Source organism: Dermacentor silvarum, chromosome 10, assembly GCF_013339745.2.
Source record: "Dermacentor silvarum isolate Dsil-2018 chromosome 10, BIME_Dsil_1.4, whole genome shotgun sequence".
NCBI classification, from domain to species: Eukaryota; Metazoa; Arthropoda; class Arachnida; order Ixodida; family Ixodidae; genus Dermacentor; species Dermacentor silvarum.
The window spans coordinates 109,531,324-109,552,753 of record NC_051163.1 but is presented as its reverse complement, the minus strand read 5'-3'; the positions used below and the strand labels follow the sequence as shown (position 1 = coordinate 109,552,753).

The window sequence follows — 21,430 nt, the reverse complement described above, 5'->3', positions numbered from 1 at the left end:
AAAGGTCATTTTTCTCGACTTTTAGTGAGGATATAAAAATTTAAATTCACGTTTAATGAAAAAAACATGGCTAGTTTTAACCAGCACGATAGAAAATCTCTCCATCAGCGGGGTTATCTCGATTTATGTTCTGTTTCCTGTTTATACACAGACACAACCTTTCATAATGGCTCATAGCTGCTTAAAGAAGCAGCAAGAAACGCTATTTATTTCATAAATACAAATGCGATTCAGTATAGTTGCTATGAATATGACAAATACAGTGGGTCCTAACTAAATTCAACTTCCTTACAGAGAACTTAGAAATCTTCGTTATCAATGCAACAAAAAAATAAAATTGTACGTCTTAGTAAAAATTGTAATTCAAATGTTTATAAACGGGTACAGGGACCAATTGGCTTTTTTTGAGAGCATAACTAAATATTGTGGACTTCATTTTCAAATAAAGCAAGCAGCACAGAGAAAGAACAAGCTAAGACCTGGACAGAATTAAAAAATCTGTCCACTAACCAAAAATAGTTATTTTGCCTAAAACATGACTGCAAAAAATATACTGTTCTAAAAAAACTAATTTTGTGGTCGTTTCAAAAGTTACCAATTGCAATTACAACGGAACTGTGGCTGGCCTACTAGAAAGAGCTCGTTGTGGTCAACGGAGCAATGTTTTCATATAGGAGGCCCACCATTTCTGCAAAGTGAAAAAAGCTTGATTTTCACCCTAGAGTATACTTTCTTGCAATCTTCTACTGCCAACCGGGACTCCCATGCAGAAAGTTGTTCGATGAGATCTCAGCTACAGAACTTCCTTTTGGTACATATGCGAATTTTGTTACATACGATTGATACCAAGTTAACGATACGACCACAGGAGCACCCAGACGCAGGCGGCTAGATACTCTCAAAGTGGCAAATATTCTCCAATAAATGCTTCGTATGTAATAAAAATTGCGGAGCAAAACGGTGCTGTGGCGAACGCGCAGGAGCGATTGAAGCCATTTAAAAATGGCGCCAGAAACCGCACCACTTGGTATTTATAATAAACACAAAATTTCGTTTTTCTGAAAATCACCTTGTTGAAATTTTTGGAAACTTTATGTACTTTTTCTGGAAAACTATCTGACCGACTACACTGAAATTTTCTCAGATCATACTGACATTTCTTGCCGACAGTCTGAACCTAATACCGGGAAAACCTGTTTCAGTTATAATTCTGAAAAAAGAAAAATTAACTGGAAATTCTCCCGTATGGTACGTGACAAGTCAGGGCAATATTTTTTTCTTGGAAAATGAATATAGGAACCCATTTTTTAAAGGTTCGGATTAAAACCACTATTATGTAGAATTCGTGTGCAAAATGTCACAGTCACACAATTATTTTTTTTTGTTTCTGAGGAAATGTACGTTTAATTTTACACCCCAGCCCGAAATTTTGGTTCACAAATACACACACACACACACACACACACACACACACACACACACACACACACACACACACACACACACAAGAAAAAAAGGGCTGCAGTGAAATAATAGCGCCAAGTGAAGGCCAAAAGCATTCTTATTCAACACGCAAAATTTCAGAATAAAATATGGCACAGTTGTTGAGATTCAAGCTGAAATCAAGATGACCCATTTACCATACGCCCTTAAATACGGGCTCCGATGCGGTGACCGTGGAGAAAGCAGCCCCAACACTGCACGCCTACATTGACAAACGAAATACGGCTTTATTAGGCAGCCGTAATCGGAACAGTGTTCAGCTCTTCAATTTTTGGCATGTCGGTGCCGCATTGCAGTCTTGGGGGGGGGGGGGGGGGGGGGGCTTCGACCATGTTTTAGCGAATATTTAAGGCGAGTGTACTACACATTGCCGTGCCAGAATCGAATCGAATATCGCATACTTTTTGAATAGTTTTCGGATAATGAATAGCCGTAATCACAATAAACATAAAACGATGTTAACATTCCAGTATTCTTAAACTTAGCAAGTTTCTGTTATTAGACAGTTTGTTACGAAGCGTTGTTTATTAAGAGCACAAATGGAGTATCAGGAGCAAACCAGCAGTTTCTTCGCATGCACATGGCTCTTGAGCAAGTGCGAATGATCCCTGTACAGCCTGTAAAGTATGGCTACCTAATTGGTGCAGATTTCCAATGTTCTTGTATTTTCGAACTTCCTTAACATTGCATAAGAGTGATAAATAAACAAGGCACCTTATTTGCCGAAAATAAGGGGCACACCGTGTTCAGAATGTGTGGACTAATTAATGCATTTGGAGTAAATTACGCATGCAAGCGATCCGGAGCTTTAGGCATTTTACGAACAATGTGGAATTTATGGGCTTCCCGCGGAACAACTGTGAACGAAACCAAGGTCAAATTTAAAAATTGGGGGGGGGGGGGGAGGGTGGTAGTATGGCCAATTTTTTTTGGTTAACAAGTGTTACATGCGGGCAAGGTTTCAAACGGAAGTGATGTTCGGGCAGCGTTTTTAAATGCGTAAGCATTTTTACGCCTACCCAACGAGGAAATCCGCCTGTCACGTATGACGATCGCTTTCAAGATAGGGGCCGAAGCAGCGAGAGAATTGACCTTCGTGCTGCCTCCCACTTCGACGCGAATAAAGCGGCGGGAACGCAGCGCACACGAAGCTATCAGCACTCGGCGCACTCTGCTTCTTCGCAGATCGCTTTGAATTTAGGGCAAGCGCGGCCGCGCCATACGCCGCCTCCGATGGAGTGCTGTTCATCGTGCTTCGACGCGGATGGATAACGCGCTGACGAGGGATGACGGTTGACAATGAGCACATTGCACCTGCAACATGCGAGTGAAATTTGAAGTGACGGTCCAGTTTAATTCCCCCGAAAAAGTACCCCCTTCTTCTGCTTCAATTGCAAATTCATTTAGAAATACAGGCGGGATATAATTATGAATACGTGAGAACAGGTCGCATTAACTTTTTTTTGCCAAGCAGCGCCTACTTCGTAGGTGCGGCAGATGGGAAGGGCGCTCACAGTGACGTCACGCTGTTTGCAAAGAGCAAGATCTTCATTCAACTTGCGCCGCCATCCGCAACAGTCCGTGTCGCCCGCAGCGCTGTCGTTTACACTGGTCGGATAAAGTTTCACAACATTGATAATGACACCGGCCTGCGAGGAGAAGAGCAAGTGGCACATGTTTGCGCACGCTTAGACAACTCGCCGACAAGCAGTCTAAGTTCTGAGGTTGCGCAGGTAATGATTTACAGTCGACGCAAAAAACACAGCGCATAACAAAACAGAGCGAGCAGTCTGATTTTGGATTTCTCAAAGAAGCCCCGTAGGGCCAGCCAAAAATTGCCATGGCCGACGGTATTTCACGTCGTCCCGGCGGGGTATTGGGAAAAGTTTTCAACTAGCAATAGTCGCCCCTCAGTTGTCACTTCATTGGGTACGACACCGCCTCTGCGCAAAGCTTAGCCAAGCTACGTTTCCATATGACCCTAATGCAACCGGCCCCATTACATGTGCTAGTTCGTCGCATATAAAAATTGCGTTTGTGTCAGTAAATACGTATACGATTTACAAAGATTTATATTTTTTCTGTTCATCCACCTAATTCACTAGTTTCCTTTATCTAAAGTGAATGGTTGCTGTTGAATATTATTAGAAACTTGTTATAGTGCATACATAAAAGCAGGTGGCCGTTTTGCAGGAAAACACTTGGAAAATGCTTTAAGGGTCCCTGAAACGGTTTGGACAAATTTTGTAGACGCGTAGGGTACAGCTACAGTAAAACATTCGCGTCACAACATTCGCGTCACAATTTAAGTGAAGCGTATCATATTAAGAGAGCTACGGACGATTACAAGTTGCCCTTGTCCCTAGCCATGCATTTCCTCCTCAACTCGTTCGACAAGTGAACGGGGCTAAGCTCCGCCTTCGCAGGCTCTACGTCATGTTCTGACGTGTTGTCGCCTATTTCCGGTTGTCTTGGAGCCAGCGCGCGAAGGAATTCTGTCCGCTAGCCGCCCGGCCGTTGATCCCCAGCGAGAGCGATCAAGCAGCGGGCGTTGCGAGCGGTCTGTCGCAGCGCCGAGCGTGTCCAGTATTCCGGTAGCCACAGGCGAGTTGGGTGTTTTGACGGATAGCCAGAGGCGTAAACTAACGCCCCTCCAAACCGCTGTGATGAAGGAGCTTCGTAGACGTACATGAGGCCGATTGGCATGCGCGGTCCAGCCATCTGGTGGCGCAGAGCTTAACCAGCCAAATACAGAGCTAATTTTCCTGTAAACAAGTGTCAAACAATATAGACATGACAACGTGTTCAAGATTACGCTCCTGCCAAAAAGTTGAGCCAACAGCAAAGCAAAAAAAAAAAAAAAAAAAAAAAAAAACTTGGTTACTGCTATATTAGATGTGTGTTTGGTTGAGCTTTGTGCTGCCAGGTAGCTACACCGTGCAAGCAGTTCACTTTGGCTACAGTGGCCAGCCACTGTACTTTTGCGCCTCCGTTCATCACGTAAAACGTGGTAAAGCGGCCAGTACACTCGCGCTTGCGTTTACCTGAATACCGGACACGTTAAACTCTATTGTGGCAAACCTTCGACGTGAAGCGACGGCCGCAACCGCGTAGATGCTGGCGCCGTTTGGATACCGATAGTCCGATGCACTGCAGCCACTCTGCTCGTCTGCTGCCTTGCAGCGGGGCACGATGTCGCAGCGCCAGGTTGGTGTAATCTTTTCAGGGCTTACATTTGGAAATGCGGTTGTTTGCTTGAAGTCAGGGGTACGATCAGGACTTGATGGCAACCAAAGGTCAGTGGGACGCCTCGCGTTGGGCGCCCACGGGAATACTACTAATGAAGCTGTGCAGGGTGATATGGGCTGGACGATATTACACTATGGGCCACCAGCGGCTCTTTAGGACAAAAAGAACAAATCCTGCAAGAAGCAGCGACCGCTGTTGAAACCTTCGCTTGCAGCAGCGGATTGAGCTGTGCTCCCGATAAATCGGAATATATCAGGATCCGAGGTCGAGGCCGTCCAGCTCAACAGCCGGTCAACCTCTTTATAGGAGACAGCCAGGTAAGAGAGGTCTAGAAAATGCGAGTCCTCGGACTGTGGCTGCAAAACAACAAACGAGTGGACCACACCAACTCTTAGAACTACGGTGAAACAGACCTCCCGCATGATTCGTAGAGTAACCTATCACCGAAAAGGTTTCAAGGAAACAGAGACGATCCGGCTCGTTTAGGCTTTTGTGCTAAGTCGTCTCACATATAGTGTCCCTTTCCAGGACCCCACGAAAACTGAACTAAGTTGATCAGAACGTCGTACAAAGCGGCTCTCGGCCTACCACAGGGAACCTCCACTGAACGCCTGGTGGCCCTAGGAATACATAACTACGAGAAGCTATGCGCAGCGGTGGTCATGTCTCAACGGGATAGGCTTAGCTTAACCTCCACTGGCGGAACATTACTCTGCTGCGTTGGTTACCCCGCTCGTCCACAGTATGCCGGAGAAAAACTGGAATCTCTGCCTGAAGTCCTTCGTGAAAAGATTATAGTAGCCCCAATCCCCAAAAACATGAGTCCCAAATAGCACCTGGGTCGTAGAAGTGCACGAGCACGCAAGTTAATGCAGCTATTCGGTAGAAATCTGGATATGGTCTACACAAATGTCGCTCGATGCAGTACTTATAAGTACGCCCTCGCAGTAGTAGGAGCGGCCGCAGATCAAGCGCTTGTGACTTGCGCCACGGCTCGAGTATATAGCATCTGCGAATACCGCAGAAGCTTCAGCCATCGCGCTAGTTATTAAAACTAAGAACGCTCTGGGAAACTCGTCGATAATTCTTACAGATTCCCAAGTCGCATGTAGATTATTCCTCACAGGGAGGATACCACACAGCACCACTCAACTATTAGGATGCAACCTAACGCAGAACCACATGATAATCTGGTGCCCGGGTCACACTGGACTCGATGGCAGTGAAAGAGTGGACGGCGCAGCTCGTGCTTGTGTCAACCGAGCGGCCGACCACTCTCCAGAAAACCCCTTCTTACGCGAGACATCCTTGAGTACCAAAGGCGCGAGCGACGAAAGTACAGTCCACCGCACCCTGATTTATCCGGGCGGGACTGTTACGACTGGCGCCGAATACGGACGCACACATATCTGAATCTTTATTTGAAACATGCCATTCACTTCACTTTCTACAGCGCTCACTGTCCGTGGAGCGGAGGCGGCCAACTCTACCCCACATTTCGTGGGATTGACAGAACAGGCCACCCAAAATTAACACACGCAAATAGCAGGCGAACTTTCCGGAAAGGAGCAGGGGGAGACTTGGCTCGCCAGCGAGGATCGGGAGATGCCGCTAGCGCTCCCCGACCAGGCACGGTCAGTGGAGCCCTGACTAAACCCTTGCACCCGCTCCCTACACCTGTTATTTTTAATGAACGTTTTGATATGTATATATATATATATATATATATATATATATATATATATATATATATATATATTTCTCGCTTTCTTCAAGTAGCCAGAATAAATTTGGCTCCACCTGTAGTATGACGTTATAGCAACACCACCTGTTGGTTGATGGCGTGGTTGCAGACACGTGTGCTTGAAGGAGTGTCGGGTAGGCGTGATACTGAGCCAAGCACTCAAATCTGGAGACAGAATCCACCCGTATTTTGCCCTCTTTGTAATGTTTAATGGTGACTCATTGGACAAATGCCGAAACTGACCTGACCAAGCTTGTATATATATATATATATATATATATATATATATATATATATATATATATATATTGCATAGATGGCACCACCGCCAAAACACGGCTGTGAGATTAATTTCTCTTCGAAAATATTTTATTTCAAGCACTGTCAGCAAAAGTGATGAGTGACAGTAATAAGAGGACATTGTATGGCCCTACTTATCTGCGACACTGGTAGTAAATCAGTGTGTACGTGGAAAACAATGTCATGTTCTGGGGACCTTGCATTATATAAATTAGATAAATTCACTGCTCCCGAGTAACTTCACTAATAAAGTTAAGACACTTTTCTCTTTATTGAATTGGAGAGAAGGGCTTGTCGCTTGAATAGTTTTGAGCCTACTTCGGGAAGGCGTGACCACGTACACCGACAAATTGTCTATTTGAAGTAATACTAACTCATCAACTAATTATCAAACGCAGAAAAACTTCGCACACTTGAAAATAGAGTGCAGCCTAGAATATCACTAAAATTGTTGTTCAGCATTGCAAAGGAAGATATTCCTTTCTAAACATTTACTGCTTTGACTATTTTTATTGGGGCCCATATACATTTATAATCGCTTTACGCGCAATTTCTCTCCATAGAAATGTTGTATGACATTTCAACTAAAGCAAAAACAAACTGCATTTTGTTATGTTGACCAGTTTTCCCGTAATCTGAGGCTTCTAATGTAATATTGCTCGTATCTGACTAATGCTGCCGTAAGCACAGTGGTTCCGCGAACATTGTCTAAAATGTGGAGCGCAAGCCACCGGAGTGGAACCGCCACCTAACACAAACTGTTGCGTTGCTTATTGAAAATGACTCGCATCGGGTCATTTGAAACAATTGCACTAAACCTATATCGGAAATAAACTTAGCAGACATAGAGAGGGTATTGTATAAAATATACTTGAGAAATTTGTAAGTTTGGGGTTTGTGGATTTTGCGGTAAATAGAAGAAAAATGTCATTATTTGCATGGAGCGCATGGCACAAGTCAATCGATAGCGCCGTAGAGAAAGGGCTAGTTGGAACTGAAATACACGTGTCAATAATACGGCAGCATTCCTTAATATCTACTGGGAAGTTTTCAAGTGTATGGAAATTTAGAGAAGACCAAAGATAAAACTAGTTGTTCGAGACTTCCCACTGTCCAGTGGCCAGTGCTTTCTCGCTGCGCGCTGAGTCTTCTAGCGCAAACGTTGAAAGGGCATTTTCAAAGTTGAGAATCATCAATCGAAAGGAGTGTGCTTCCGTCAGTGACAACAACCTCGTAAAGTATGATTTCGTCTATTACAACGAGCTTAAAGTTTGTAATACGCGCAAACGTAGGTGTTTTGTATTCAAGTTTTGTGCTTGTGTGTATATGTGTTTGCGCGTTCAAACTTTCCAGACAACAATAATACGCTTCGTGTGTTCTGATGTTTTCGTGTTCAGATATCATCTCATCTAAGATTTTGGAGTATTGAGAATAATGCACAATTTCAAGTCCAAGTCCAAGTGAAGTCTCCAAAGCGGCAGGGGTTTAACAATGTTACTTATTAATTACCTCCGATAGTTCGCAAAATCACTCATGAGTTGGCTGATGTTGTCAGTTTCAAGAAACACTAAGTTAAAAATCGGCGCATAGGTTTCGAACGCGCGGGGTAACTCATGCTTCACATTTAGATTCACAATTTGAACACTATACCAAAACGGCTCACTGGTTTACTGAGTGCATCGAAAAGATTCCTCTCCTTGTCAGGCTCCACTTTTCTCTACGAGAAATAAACTCCGATGAACTCCGAAAAACACCCTCCGAATTTCAAGAAAAATAAACTCCGAAAAGACGGAGCTCTACTTCTCATCCATCTTCACGGAGTGGAATGGCTGACGAAATGTTTTGAGCTTTCCGGAAGGCTGCAAGAGTGTACTGAAGCTTCCGAGGTTGCCCAGATAATGAATTAGAATCGACACAAGAAGCATGAAGTGTGTAACAGGCATAGTCTGATTTTGGATTACTCTATAAAGGCCCGTAGGGCCTGCCAAGAATTGCCATGGCCGACGGTATTTCACGTCGTCCCGGCGGGGTATTGGGAAAAGTTTTCAACTAGCAATAGTCGCCCCTCGGTTATCACTTCATTGGGTACGACACCGCCTCTGCGCAAAGTTGACTACGAGGGTGTTTCGGTATGACCCTATTGCAACAGGCACTATTAGATTTGCTGGTTCATCGCAAGTAAAAATTGCTTTTGTCTCAGTAAATACGTGCACGATTTATAAAGTTTTAAATTTTTTCTGTTACTGCCTTTAATTTACCAGTTTCCTTTATCTAAACTAAATGGTTGCTGTTGAATAGTAGTAGAAACTTATTATAGTGCATACATAAAGCAGGTGGTCGTTTTGCAGGAAAACACTTGGAGGACGCTTAACCTTCGCTTTTAAGAGTGAAACGCGATAGCAATCAAATATCCCTGACTACTTATCACGCTTCCCGGCAATTGCAGTTAATGTAACTGTAATGCTTACGCCGCGGACGCCGACACCCGATTTACAGCGACACGGGGCCCTTAATCACGTTAAAATATTTTCAACATGTCTTCATAGGTGGCGCCAGTGGCTAATTCCTTGCCAACGCCTCCTTAAGCAGTCTTGCCAGGTTTGGCTACATATAGCCAAATTGAGCTGCAGGAAAAAAAAGATGGCGTCGAGTTGGACGAGTTGGCTATGTGGCTACATTTGGGCTACTGAAAATCTGCGACTTGGCTTTGTTTGGGCTATAAGTGGCGCCCTAATCCACACTCCAGAGGTCACTTTGATCGGGTAGAAGCAAATCTCGAAGGCTGTGTTTTAGCGGGCTGAGCCGCCAGAGCGGTTGTGCATGTGTGCGTGCGCGAAATGACCCCCCTCCCCGTCCCTTCACTGTCCGCGCCGTTGTCTGAGCCGGTGGCTTTGATGCACTTAGGGCCCATACGCGCTGAATCCGCACATCCGCTCCGCATGCCTCCGCCCTCTTGCGGACCAGGGCGGAAGGCCAAAAGGCGGATCGTGTCGAAAAAATCGTCGTTCGCTGCATCGGCACGAGCGGATTGCACGCGCACTCCGATTGGACGACGCGGTCTGTTGACAGCTGGCAACCATTCGGCGGAGCAAAGTGTTCAAGGTTGGCAGCTACCTTTGACAGCAGACGACACTGGCATATTTTTTGCAGATGCGACTTCAAGTTTCCGCGTCACAGTGAAAATGCGACTTTAGGCTGTCACATTCTGTTCTGCATCTGCATGTGTTGCATTGGCGCCGTCATCGTTGTTCGAAACACCGCACAATCATCCTATCTGCGCCACCTTTAAAAAATGTATTGCAATCGCCTCATGTCGCAACATGGGACGTATTCGAAGACGATCACTGTCAGTGCGCGTTGCCTTGGCTGGTTGAGCAAAATCTCTCGAATTATTCAACGTGCCGCATTCTACGTACGTTACGCGAAAGCGATAATATCGCCGAGCGATTCGACCGAAATCCCCGTGTTCGGTGCGATGGCGCCGTTTCTGTAGTGCTAGTGACAGTTTGCAAGAAAACAGAACACACGCACAACGGTCGCGGAATACAGCTGCGTAGCTCGACAAGACAGCCCTCCTTACTATTCAGCACGCGTGTGAGGCTCTGAGTACACCTTGCTGACATGCTTGCATTTGCTTGTTCATGTTTTCTTTTTTTCTACAATTAGCTACAATTATTTAGGTGTTATGATTAATTCCCAGCTTAGTTGGACCGACCACAATAATTATATCACGTCATCTACCAAATGTAACCTAGCCCTCTTGAGGCACAAATTTAAAGGAACACGAAGCAGCGTTAAGAAATCGGCACATATATCTTTCACGAGGCCGAAACTTGAATATGCAGAAACAGTCTGGGATCCACATACTAAAAAAGACATTTCAGAACTGGAAAACGTGCAGAGACGTGCAGTGCGTTTCATTTACAACAAATGTCAAAGTACTGACTCTCCATTTGCTCTAATTGTAGCTAACCTCGCACATATGGCAAAACATTTCTCGATTAAGCTTTCTTCCTTCACTTCTTCATAGGAAATTTGGAATCTCTCCAGACCCTTGTGTCACGACCTCAGTTGCACGGAAAACCCGCCACAAACATAATTTCACCTTAGTCCCCTACTTTGCTTTGAGAAACAATATAAACATTCATATTTTCCGCCAACAACCACGGAATGGAATTCATGGCCAGAAGAAGTGTTTGAAAATGAAAATTTTGTAAATGCCGCTGCCAACATTGTATAATTGCGTCCTATTGATGTTATACATATTCTTCCGGCCTGATGTTAGTGATCATCCCTGTATTTTATTGACCTGCACTATTGTTTCTTGGCGTTCGGAATAATACATGTTTTAATTCTTGCGCATCCTGCTTGGATCAATGAGATCCGCAGCATCGTGTAAATAAAAAGAAGTAAATAAAATAGGGTTCAATGTGCATTTGCATCTCTTACAATTATGTACAGTGTCGTCCACTCTTAAGGTGAACACGGTGGAGAAGCCTCTTCTCCTCCTCCGCGGCAGTCACCTGGGTCACCACCATCTCCGCCCGTCCAACAAGAACATCAACTACCGGTGAGTACGCAGGAAGGGACTCCCAGTACTCCAGACACACACAAAGCGATTGTAGAACTGACAGCAGTCATCCAACAACTCATACTCCGAGTAGACGCTCTTGAAAAGCGAACCGCTTCACACACCCCGTCTCCGCCCGCTCCTCAGGTCCCACCTACGGCGGTACCTATGGAGATCACACCCTCCAGGAGACCCACACACAAACGCGAAGACCCGGTCGACAACGACTCCCTGGCGGAGTATTGGTAGGCACGCCTCGACAGACTCGAGCAAAATACGAACTCAGTCACACTCACATCAGAGCTCTAGAAGTACACATCGAACGTTCACTCCACAGAATCGGCTGACAGATCGCCCAACAAATTGAGACCCTGAGTAAAACTATAGAAGCCCAGGGAGTAACCCGTAGCGGTCGCTGAACTGGCGGCCTCTGCGCCGGCACTCCCTCCAACCCCAGAACTTTCCCAGGTCAATCATGGCAGTCAGCTCGGGTAACACCACCGTCTGGCAGTGGAACTGTCGCGGGTTCACACGTAAGCGTCCGGTCCTCCAACAGTTCCTCATCGCGAGTGATCGCCCCGAACTGATAGCCCTTCAAGAAGGTGGCAAGAACACGCAAATAACCGGTTTCAGTACATGCCTATCGGAACGAGTAAAGCCTCAAGTAGCCACTCTCGTCAAACGTAATCTCACTGTCCTCCAAAACAATTTGGATCCTACTTTCCCCGAACACGTATTCTTATAAATATTACCTCGACCCTCGCACAAACGTCGCACCAGTCTGTTTGTGCTTAATGTTTACAGCCCTCCCCGGGCCTTAAAGACGTTTTCGGTACCCTTTTCCTCAAAGCTCAGCAGCTAGCGCAAGGGCAGCCTCTCCTCATCATCGGTGACTTCAACGCGCATCACCGCGTTTGGGGCTACCACTACGACTCGGCTAAAGGCAGACGCCTCTGCAATGACTGGCATACGCACCATGCAGCTCACCCTCATCACAGACGTCTCCTACGCCACTAGACTTGATTCGGGCCTACACCAAGATACAACGCCGGATCTCGCCTTTACGAGCTCCGGAGTCAAAGCTACTTGGTGTCACACTCACGAAAATTTTGGAGGCGATCACTTCATGCTCGAGATGGTGATACAAGAGCCCACGAGGCAACACACGCGGCCGACTCAGGTGATTGACTGGGACTCCTTTCGCACGCACAGGAAAGAGCAGGCCACACCTCCCACCATTGCCGACATCAAAGCATGGACAGCCGAAATCGTCAAACAAGTGACTGACACCACGCAAACCGTCGAGGTTAAGGACAGTCCCACACTGCGACCGTTACTGCGCCCATCTCTGGGAGCGCAAGAAGTTGCTCAAAGCTCTTCTCGCCACTCGAAAATGGGACCGCGATGTCCGCCGTCGGCTAACACGCGCCCACACGGACATTGAGACCTATGCAATAGAACTCACCCGCCATAGCTGGCACAACATTTGTGACCAAATGAACAAGACTCCTAACGCTCGTAACACGTGGAAGCTTCTCCGACATCTAATGGACCTGGCCGGAGGCGATCTCCGAGCACGCCAACAGCTTGAGCGAATCTTCCATCAGTATCCTGGCACGCCAGATGAGCTCAAACAAGAGCTTATTGACACCTACATCCGCCCCGAACCGGCAACCAGCCTCTCCCCAATCAGGGCTGGGCCAACCTTGGTCTAGACGCCCCAATCGCTTTAGCGGAGGTCCGTGCAGAACTCAATCGCTTCAAGACCAATTCGGCGGCCGGCCCCGACGGCATTTCTAACATCATGCTTAGGAATCTAGATGACGCCTCTATTCACGCCCTCACCGACTACCTTCAAGAGTGTTGGGCCAGCGGTACCATCCCTCAGGAATGGAAGTGCGCCAAGGTAGTCTTCATCCTCAAGCCGAGAAAACCACCCGCCTTGGCCAAACTCCGTCCCATCTCTATTACGTCATGCGTTGGGAAGTTAATAGAACACGTTATCCAGTCCAGACTTCTTCGCTACCTCGAAGACAACCACCTCCTACCAGACACGATGTTCAGTTTCCATCCTCACTCAGCAGCCCCGGACATAATGCTTCTTCTCCATCACGAGGTAGTCATGTCTCGCACACTAGACATGAAAGTTATCGTCGGCGTCGATGTTGCCAAGGCCTTCGACAATATCCTCCATGAAGCGATTCGTCAACAACTCCAGACTCTCGGCGTCGGACATCGCACGTATGTATACGTCCGAGACTTCCTGACCGACCGCAAGATACAACTCAGCGTCGGCACGGGACATCCATCCACCATCTCTCCTGGCAACCGCGGCACGCTGCAAGGCTCCGTGCTCTCACCGCTGCTTTTCAACGTTGCACTTATAGGCCTGCCAAGCTTCTGGCTGACATTCCCCACCTACACCACAGCCTTTATGCTGACGATCTCACTCTTTGGATCACACACGGCAGTGACGGCCAGATCGAAGAGACTCTCCAGACGGCCATTGATCGGGTCGGAGACTATCTGGATACAGTTGGCCTCAGCTGCTCGGCGACTAAGAGTATATAATCATCCCGTCCCCAGGACGACGCCCACCAAAGATACGTTCAGGTGCATACACTTGCTCGAGATCTTAGCTGCCGAGCCGAGTGTAGGATCCACCGCCCCGATTCTCCTGACACCACTATCTCGCACGATTCTCTACTCACCACTTACACGGATATCCTCCAGTACTACCGACTCGGATGATGCATATATCCTCCCGCACACCGTGATCTAACAAGGCGCGAGGGCGTCGAATGGCACAAACTACAAACAGGCTGCTTCCCACACACCCTTTTATACAGTAAAATCTTTCTGCAAAAAATAACGCCTAGGTGCAAACACTGCTCAGCTCTGGCCACTCTCATACACACGGCGTGGACTTGTACGCATTACAACACAGACAACGCAAACACCCCAGAGTCGTGGGAGTCCCTCCTACGTACCTCCGAGCCAGCAGACCAACGCCGGCTCATCCAGCGTGCGGTGGAGGCCGCGGAATCGCAAGGGATCGCCGCCGACATCCTCTAAGCCAGCGCAACCGGTACTTGGACTCCATGGTCCCCTCTTTTTCGGCGAAATAAAGAATTCACCACCACCACCACCAGCTTCGCTTAGTCTTGAGCTTTGCGCGGCCTAGTGCAAGCTTTCGCCTTTTAGGGGCGAAGCTCCTTAGGGTGTGGGTCTATCCCTCCTCTGTACTATGTAGTAGTAGTAGTAGTAGTAGTCGTCGTAGTATAAGGTGTCGTCGTCGTAGTAGGTAGCCACGTCTACTTTTATGAAAAAAGAAATTCCGAAAGTTGTGTCCGTAGCGCGGAATCGAACCAGGGACCCCTCGCTTCCGAACGCGCGGCGCTAACCACTACGCCACGAAGCGCACATGGACAACGCACCACGATGACAACGAATACCCAACATTAACGAAAGACTGCGCGTTTCTAACGCGTTTGTGCTAGGGCGTTACGGCCCGTGTAACAAGCTGGTGTAAGACGCTGTGGCCTCTCCGCCTTACCCCTGTATTCATAAACGCTGATGCCGTCGGCAAACGCGGTGCACGTTCCGGCATGTGTAAACGGCTGCGTAAGACGCTGTGGCCTCTCCCCCTTACTAGAGAGGACTGCACGTTTCTAACGAGTTTGTGCTAGCGTCCCCTTAAGCGGGAGTTTGTGCTATTATAATGAAGGGCGCTGTTTAAAATAGGAATGACGTCACATATGGCGCGTGTCATTGGTGGAGGTCAATCGTTCGATTTAGTGCGGCGAGACTGGGCGAATTACACGGAAGATTCGCGGTTTACCGATGATTCCCTCCGGAGCTTCGCCCACTCATCATCATTCACCCCGTGGATATGCGGTGTTTTTTTTCCCTCCTGGCTTAGCCAATGCCACCTAGAAAAAAACGGGGTGAAGGATGATGAGTGGGCGAAGCTCCGGAGGGAATAATCGGTAAACCGTGAATCTTCCGTGTAATTCGCCCAGTCTCGCCGCACTAAATCGAACGATTGAGTTCCACCAATGACACGCGCCATATGTGACGTAATTCCTATTTTATAACAGCGCCCTTCATTATAATTGCACCATCTCCCGCTGAAGGGGACGCAAGCACAAACGCGTTAGAAACGTGCACAGTCCTCTCTAGTAAGGGGGAGAGGCCACAGCGTCTTACGCAGCCGTTTACACATGCCGGAACGTGCACCACGTTTGCCGACGCCATCACATGACTGCTGAGAGAGTATAACCCCCGTATTCATAAACGCTCCTCGACTTGAACTTGACTTGCCACCGCCTTCAACGCGTTTCGAACGCGCTGCCAAAGGCGGTGGCAAGTGAAGTTCAAGTCGAGGAGCGTTTATGAATACGGGGGTAAGGCGGAGAGGCCACAGCGTCTTACACCAGCTTTTTACACGGGCCGTAACGCTCTAGCACAAACGCGTTAGAAACGCGCAGTCTTTCGTTAATGTTGGGTATTTATTGTCATCGTGGTGCGTGTGTCCATGTGCGCTTCGTGGCGTAGTGGTTAGGGCCGCGCGTTCGGAAGCGAGGGGTCCCTGGTTCGATTCCGCGCTACAGACATAACTTTCGGAATTTTTTGTAGCGTTAGCTATACTGGCCTAGCCAAGCCCGTTTCGTTCGGCACATCAAGAGCCGTGCTGCGCATGCGCAAGGATCAGTGATGTCACACGGCTTGCGCACCACCGGAGCCACCGGAGCCGGCACCTCTCGCGCACTCCGCCGCCGCCGCGCGCGACTCACCGCCGCCGGTCTGCGCATTCCAGAGGAGTGACGTCGTAGCTGTGGTAGACGCACTGGCGCCGGCGCTCGCTCGCTCGCTGTGCAGTCGCCGTCTGACACTGCGCTGGAGCCGCTGCGCTTATGACTGGCGTTTGCCAGTGTGGTATAGCCATGGAGAAGGCGAGCGCAAATGCTGCTCAACAGCGCAGAAGAACGGAGAAGCTTGACTCATCGTATCCCGAAGTAGTTGCCTGGCAATTAGCGGTTGAGCGTAGGAAGAATGAATACATGTGCCACATAATACGTATACCGCGTGTGTGTCATTGGAGCAGCAGTAAGCATCACAATCAAGCTAATCCTTGACAATCTAGACAACCAGGAAAGCTACGAATAATCAGCTGAACCTTTGCTAACGCTACGTATATCCTGGCATAGCCGAGCTAAGCCACTGCAACTTTTTTTCATAAAAGTAGACGTGGCTACCTACTACTACGACGACGACTACTACTACTACATACTACAGAGGAGGGACAGACCCACACCCTAAGGAGCTTCGCCCCTAAAAAAAAACACCGCATATCCACGGGGTGAATGATGATGAGTGGGCGAAGCTCCGGAGGGAATCATCGGTAAACCGTGAATCTTCCGTGTAATTCGCTCAGTCTCGCCGCACTAAATCGAACGATTGACTTCCACCAATGACACGCGCCATATGTGACGTCATTCCTATTTTATAACAGCGCCCTTCAATATAATTGCACCATCTCCCGCTTAAGGGGACGCTAGCACAAACGCGTTAGAAACGTGCAGTACTCTCTAGTAAGGGGGAGAGGCCACAGCGTCTTACGCAGCCGTTTACACATGCCGGAAAGTGCACCGCGTTTGCCGACGCCATCACATGACTGCTGAGAGAGTATAACCCCCGCATTCATAAACGCTCCTTGACTTGCCACCGCCTTCAACGCGTTTCGAACGCGCTGCCCAAGGCGGTGGCAAGTCAAGTTCAAGTCGAGGAGCGTTTATGAATACGGGGGTAAGGCGGAGAGGCCACAGCGTCTTACACCAGCTTCTTACACGGGCCGTAACGCGCTAGCACAAACGCGTTAGAAACGCGCAGTCTTTCGTTAATGTTGGGTATTTATTGTCATCGTGGTGCGTGTGTCCATGTGCGCTTCGTGGCGTAGTGGCTAGCGCCGCACGTTCGGAAGCGAGGGGTCCCTGGTTCGATTCCGCGCTACGGACACAACTTTCGGAATTTTTTTTTCTCATAAAAGTAGACGTGGCTACCTACTACGACGACTACTACTACATACTACAGAGGAGGGACAGACCCACACCCTAAGGAGCTTCGCCTCTAAAAAAGTTCAGGCCCACTCACTGCCGCCGTGACGTCACGCGTCTTGACCACGGTGGAAGAATATTTAGGGGTTGACACTGCGCGCGAGCGAGCGGCCAGAATATGTTCGGCCGCGCGCGGGCGCACCGAGTAGCTCTGCTGCGAGCAGATAGATGGCGCCGTGGCCAGCGGTCCCAGCTTAGCGGCGCCGGCGGCTTGGCATTCCTCTGCCTCCGATAAATTTTTGTTCATAGTGGCGCCAGTAAAACTCAAAGCGCGAAGGAAATTCGTTATTTCGGATTAAGGTGATAAGTGTACCAGGCTGAATGCTTTGCTAACATGAACGTATACTGTGCAGGGCGTGAATGACGTGAACACGGATCGATCGGGCACCACTCAACGCCCACTCACATTCCGCTCGCGCGCACAATTTGTTGCGGCCGATCTAGTCATGCGTACAAGCATAAAAAATGAAAGCGTAAGCCCACGTGCTACCCCTCAATGAGAAGAAAATAGTGACTGCACCAGAAAATTCTAACTCAGAAAACCGTTCAAGCATCTTCACGCGAATTCAGTGTGGGCGCGATATAATTTAAGAAATGAAACGGCGCACGCTTGCGATATGCAACGCACTAGAGCAAAGTGGGTGTTCATGGCTAGAACCTGTGATGAGAAAGCACATAGCTATGTAAAGAAATCTTTGAAAAGATAATTTATCAGGCGGGACGAAGGCAGGCGTTTTATCTTGGATTACAATATCACTAATACAGTTTACCCCCCATGTGAAAATCTTTTTTATTTCAATTCCACTTAACATAGACTGTGTATATTATTCCCTTGGCCTTCGTCGTTTGGGGAGCGAGCGACTCTTGCAGGATCTAAGAGGTGACTTACTTTTTTTTTACGTATATATGAGCATGTGAGAATGTAGGCTTATTTGGCAGTGCATGCTATACCCTGTCCACAAATACACTTACACCCACCACACAATAATGTCAGACTTTTTTTTGACCACGTGCCGTGACGTGGTCAGTAGGCAAGGACACCAGAATAAAAAAATGTGCATGAAGCAGCTCAATAATTTTAACAGCAGATAACCATTCCAGAAGCTTACGCTTTCATGCACTCCCACAATGCAAAAATGTGGAATAAAAGCATGTAAGCGTTAATTACACAACATACGCGCATTGTAAAAAAATAATTAGCTAAGATGGAACAAATATAAATATCAGGTACAGATCTGCACAGACAACAGCAGCATTATATATATATCTTATATATGCAGCAAAATTTGCACAGGTTACGTCGCATCGATGTTGTCGAGTTTCGGCCGACGTCGCTTAGGTGCTTGCGCAGGAGGTTCTCTCTTCCTCGGCGGCTTTCATAGTTTACTTGACCGTGTGAGGTACTTTGGACAGTTCGGAAATACGGTGGGAACTGCATTTGCAGACAGAACAGGCCTCTTTGGCGCGTCAAGTAGCACCCTTCCATCGAGCTCCGCGTAATATGTCGTCGATATCATATCGCCTGCAAATGCTTGGCGCAGACGTGGTCAGTAGGCATTAGCGTTCTGTCTGCCCTCGGAATTGCACGGCGCCACTGCTCTAAACGACCGCTGTCAGACGGCGCTTTGAATAGAGGCACACGCTCCGCACAAGTTCGGTATCCAGAATTGCAGTTCATGACGAAGCACTTTCTACCCATTTTAAACTCTCAGAAGGCCGCTTCCACCTTGGTCGAGGGCCCGTGGCGACAATACACAAGCACAAGATGATGAAAGGCGCGTGAACAAAAGTTGTCGCAGTTTCACCTGAAAGGCGAAGCATCAATTGCGATAGCAAATTTTTAGAGAGCTATACGGAGTAATGATAGTAGCTTTATCAGCTGTATAAACTTGACATGCAGCAGCACCGGCAACACGTAGAACTGTTGTCGACGCCGTCGGCGTTTTGCCCGCGTTCGCACAAAATGCGTGCGGCGTTGGTGACTGTTGCCGGCGCCTCTGATATAAATAGGCACTTGGTGCCGCATCCAAAGGTCGCCTCTCTTCCCTCCCCCTCCCCCCACGGCCTTTCGTGCGTCGGAAGAAGGCGCGTTTGCTCTACATATATGGTGATTGTAAAGGAGGAAAGAGACGCCTACTTCTGCAGCCCTTAAGGGAGCACGGCGCAGAACGCGCGTTTGTTCTCCGCCGTGGGTTCACTCCCCGTGAAAGCGCGCGTCCCTCGCGCCCTTTCACTCGCACATACAGCGTTCGGCGGCGCGCGGCGACGATTTCATCCGAATTGACGTCATACAGAACCTCAAGGCGACGGCGACGACGAAGGCGACGCAGACGGCAGAAATCTGCTTTAGAGTGTCCATATAATTGCTATCCCAATAAAAAGTGTGCCTTCAAAACAGCACGGCCGCATATGCAAGCACAAAGCGCGCAAAGATAGCGAAGCACGCGCCTTCCCGCCGAGGCTGGGACCGCATACCGCAGCGCCCTCTACGACGCCGCCGAACCAGCTGCAACCAAGCCGAACATAATCTGGACGCGAGCGAGCGGCGCTTTCGCGCGCGTTGGGGGGAGAGTGTCAGCACCTCTCCTTATTCTTACACCGTGGTCTTTGAGCAGCGGCACGGCGCTCAGCTCCCCGGCTGCAGCTGGAAGGCGTGCGCATCCCATGGAGTACGACTGTGTCGTACCTTGGGCTGCGCATCGACCACCGGCTAACCTGGCTACCGGCAGTCGGGGCCATGCAGACCCAGACCATCAGGGTCCGCAAGGCCGTGTCGCAGCTCCTTGCCCATGGAGAGGGCTGCTCGGTGAAGTGGGCCCTGCGGCTCTACGAGGCGGCGGCCACATCACGCCTGCGGTACGCCCTCCCGCTGGTGGCGCTGCCGCCACGCCGCCTCGAAAAGTTGGAGCTGCAGCACCGGGCGGCCATCCGACTCTGCCTGGGCGTCCCCCGGAGCTCCCAGATTGCCGCTACCCTTGCGGAGGCTGGAGCATGGCCCCTGTCGCTCCTCTTCCTGCAGCAGGGGCTGAGGCACGTCGACCGCCTCCACCATGCTCCTGATGGCAGAGGCCTGCTGCGTCGCCTCCAGTCCCGGCCTTCCTCAAGGATGGGTCAGCTGTGCCGCCTCTACGAGGAGGTGGTTGGCAACCCACCGCCGAATGCGGTACAGCTGCCCCCACCGCAGAGGCCTCCTGTCCCCATCGCCACGGAGCTGCCCGGGATTTCGAAGAGGCGCTCGCCCGCTTGCGCCCTGCAGCAGACGGCCGCCTGCCTCCTGGACGAGACCCTCGGAGACCACCTCCTGGTGTACGTCGACGGTTCGGTGGTACCGGACACCGGCTCTGCCACGGCGGCCTGCACGGCACCAGCCCTGCAGAAGAGCAGGCAGTGTCGACTGCCCAGACACGCCAGCTCGACTGCAGCGGAGGTGGCAGGCCTCCACCTGGCCGTCGACCTACTCTCCGAGGAGCTTCCTGGGGTACCAGCGGCCATCCTCTGCGACTCCAAGGCAGCCCTCCTCGGCCTGCAGAGGCCAGAAAGCGCCAGCCTTGGAGTCGCACTGCTGTCTACCCGGCTGACAGCGCTGCAGGACGCAGGCCACCCGGTGTCCCTGCACTGGATCCCCGCCCACGTAGGGATCCCGGGCAACGAGGCAGCCGACACCCTGGCGAAGGACGCCCACCACACCACTGTGCCCCTCAGTCGGGCCGTGACGGAGGGCGACTTCACAGGACTGAGGCTGCGGCGACACCTGGCGACCCACCACCCAGACAAACGGGTGGCACTGGGATGCCCCCCACGACCACTCCCCCAGCGAGGCCTGGCTCGCAGGGAGACCTCGCTCCTTCTCCGGCTCCGCATCGGCTGCAGCTGGACGGCAGCACGCAGCTACCGACTGGGACGAGCGACGTCCCCGGCCTGCAGCTCCTGCGGGGAGCCGGAGACGAT

The 21,430-nt window shown here is 49.5% G+C and overlaps 2 non-coding genes across 2 annotated transcripts; both read right to left on the bottom strand.

The window, feature by feature from the left end:
* Positions 1-3,316: 3,316 nt before the first annotated feature.
* LOC119432031 (U4 spliceosomal RNA) lies at positions 3,317-3,458 on the bottom strand. The gene has a single exon (XR_005188106.1). It is a non-coding gene; the product is annotated as a U4 spliceosomal RNA (small nuclear RNA).
* Positions 3,459-8,766: 5,308 nt separating this feature from the next.
* On the bottom strand, positions 8,767-8,907 carry LOC119432037 (U4 spliceosomal RNA). The gene has a single exon (XR_005188112.1). It is a non-coding gene; the product is annotated as a U4 spliceosomal RNA (small nuclear RNA).
* Between the last annotated feature and the right edge of the window lie 12,523 nt (positions 8,908-21,430).